This window comes from Paroedura picta, chromosome 12, assembly GCF_049243985.1.
Source record: "Paroedura picta isolate Pp20150507F chromosome 12, Ppicta_v3.0, whole genome shotgun sequence".
NCBI lineage: Eukaryota > Metazoa > Chordata > Lepidosauria > Squamata > Gekkonidae > Paroedura > Paroedura picta.
The window spans coordinates 26,712,163-26,715,096 of record NC_135380.1 but is presented as its reverse complement, the minus strand read 5'-3'; the positions used below and the strand labels follow the sequence as shown (position 1 = coordinate 26,715,096).

At 35.8% G+C, this 2,934-nt stretch overlaps 1 long non-coding RNA gene across 1 annotated transcript; it reads right to left on the bottom strand.

Annotated features, from left to right (window-relative positions):
• Positions 1–387: 387 nt before the first annotated feature.
• On the bottom strand, positions 388–2,670 carry LOC143822010 (uncharacterized). The gene is made up of 3 exons (XR_013226013.1): positions 2,576–2,670; positions 872–947; positions 388–451 (listed from the first exon to the last, which is right to left on the bottom strand). It is a non-coding gene; the product is annotated as an uncharacterized LOC143822010 (long non-coding RNA).
• Between the last annotated feature and the right edge of the window lie 264 nt (positions 2,671–2,934).

The window sequence follows — 2,934 nt, the reverse complement described above, 5'->3', positions numbered from 1 at the left end:
TGGAAAATTATTTCACAAGATTCTGGAGGTGTGACATGTTTTACATAATCTAAGAGAAAGATTAATGTGTTCGATGGGATATGGAACTGCTGAGTATCAAAGAGCAAATTTGCAACCATATTCCAAAATCCTTGAGTTCTTCTGCTCCACCTTACTGCATTAATATAATTTTATGACAAAATCAGTTATTCCCATTGATTGTACTGTAAATCTTATGAGTGTTCCAAGAGGAAGGGAGATAAATGCTATTGGAAATCTAAAGAAGTGTTCTCTTAGACATAATAAAATTGGTGATCCTTTTGTAAATAAAGTACTCTGTGTTTCATTAAATATTATCATGTTGAAATCTTTACCCCATTTTGCTATATGTGTATCATGTTGACTCCATGGTATATTATGGGCTATCAGATCTTCACATCTGTCAATCTTCTGTTCTTCTCACACCTTGTGGCTGAACAAGATTAAAATTCTCATTACTCATTGCTGATGGAAATACATCAGGGGCTCAGTTTATCCTAAACTTGTCCCCTGTTTCCAAAGCAGTTTTGCCAATAAAACTTTTTCTTGGTGCATAATACCTCTTCTTCTTTTTTTAAATGGTAATTATTTATTGTGGTACACAATTTAAAAACAGAATAAAAACTACATAAAAACTATACAGAACTAACTGCACTTAAGACCAAACGTGTTTCGACCGTACTGGGTCTTCCTCAGTGGTCAGAATTATAACATACACTCTATATACAAATTCTAAACTCATTATAAAGTGTAGCTGAGTGGGATCCTGGAAAATAATGAAAAATATCAGAATGAGCATGATTAAAAAGGAGAGTCTAATATGTGAATCATTCAAACATGATTGGTGACTTACTGTAGATTATGGCTAATACGTAAATTTTTGACTTTTTGGAGACCACCTCCTATGGCATATGCCTAGGCTCACCACTCTGTAAAAATAATAAAAATAAGAGACTACTTTTGAAGAATTAAAGAGTAAAATTGCCCATATTACCAACAGGATGTCCCCATACATACTTTCGCTATCATATAATTCTGTGCTGAGAATGTATATTATGTGCATTAGAAAAAAGCTATATCATTGTATTGGGGAGGAAACTATTTTCCCATCTGTAAGGCTGATGTAATTCTGCTGCTAGTGCATCAGCAAGTGTCTGTGGACTGGCCTTGAAGTCCAGCAAAAAGAGGTGTGAGTGTGGGGGAGGGAAAGAGGATGGAAAGACGCCATCTCAAGTCTACCAGCTGCAAATTAAAATACAATTATACAACATTGATACATATTAAAATGCCGACATCCGGTCCATTTCCTCATTCAGGCCATGTGTAAAAGAGTTCAGTTGGTATATCCAAAACAGTTCTCTTTTCCTCAAAAGTTTGAATGTCTGCTGATGTAGATACCTGTTTGATGGCCCAGAATTGCAGCTGTGTCTCTGTGTGTCCAGCTTCCACAAAGTGTTTTGCCAAGGGAGCTGTTAGTTTCTTACATCTAATATTGCTCCTGGTGCATAATACTTCTGATGCTCTTTGTCTTTTCTTTTCCTCAGTCACATTGATAAACATATAGGGAGTCTGGGGCATAACTGATTGCAGAAGATCATCCTTCTGCAGCCTACTATCAATATCAGTTGAAAAGCATTGCAAGAGACAAGGAGCTCTTGCATCTCCTTTCTCAGAAAGAATTTTCTTGTCTTTTTAATTGGTCCCAGTTAATTCTAGTAATACTTTTTACCATTCAATTAAGCTTTGATCTAGCATTAGAACAGAAAAGGTAGATTTTTTGAAACAAAAAGGTGAAGTTGAATAATACATTTATCTTGATTACATTAGTTCTCTTTTTTTTTTTTTTAAAAGAGAGACACTAAGGTTGGACCAAGCTGTCAAATCTTCCTTAACCTTCTTCAATAATACATTGAAGTTATTTTTAAACGAAATTACTACATTCCTTTTTCATGTACGCCGCATGATATTTTATAGGTTTCTCATTTCACTCCAGTTGTGCCAAAGGATTATCACTTAGAAATTCCTTCTTTGAAATATTAAATGAAATCACCTCTTTTACTGTACATTCATAAGTAGAGTTCCAACATTCTAAATCCATTGAAGTCAATGGCCTTAGAAGAATACACCTGTTTAGGATTGCACTGTTATTCAGGAAAACCTAACACCCTCATATCTTTCCCTCCAGGTATGATATGATAGAGTATGGTGGCATCATGAAGGTGTGCTGGTATAGAATGGTTCCTTCCATGTGGGAGCTTTGTCAACAGGCCACATAATGCTTGGTGTTATTGCTATGGACTCTGTGAGTATTTCTAGATTCTCTGTTGCTTTAAATTATTTCAATTTTCCTTCCTGTTCTTTGCTGAAAGTGCATAGGATATCCAAAAGTTTCACTGTCTACATTAGGGGACTGTTGGCACAGTGGAATCATAGGAGTAGCGCGGTAAACATAAATGTATTACAAATAGAATTGCCTCACATTAGATAATCCCAGTTCCATTCCTTATCCATTTCACAGTATTGTAAATGTGTTACAATTGGCAGCTGAATTACTTACCTCACAATTTTCATTAAAAAGATCCAGGCCACTAGACAATTAGTTCCATTTATTCCTCCATCTCAAAGACAGGCATAGGTTTTGTCATGTTTACTCCTAGGTAAACTTTTGACATCCATACCATACATTCTTTTAGGGAAATGTGATGAACTGCATTTTGAAATCTTATAAGCGCTGCATAAACAGATAGTGGGAGTTAATTCCTCAAAGACCCAGAGAGCCATGAGTGACAGGCTGCCCCAAGGAATTTGATTATTTAGCATCAGTTGAGCAGAGAAAGACTTGAGAGCTGAATGCTGAGAAAAAGCAAGTCTAAAATCAGCCTTGACAGAGAAGAATATAGTACTGACACAGTCTGT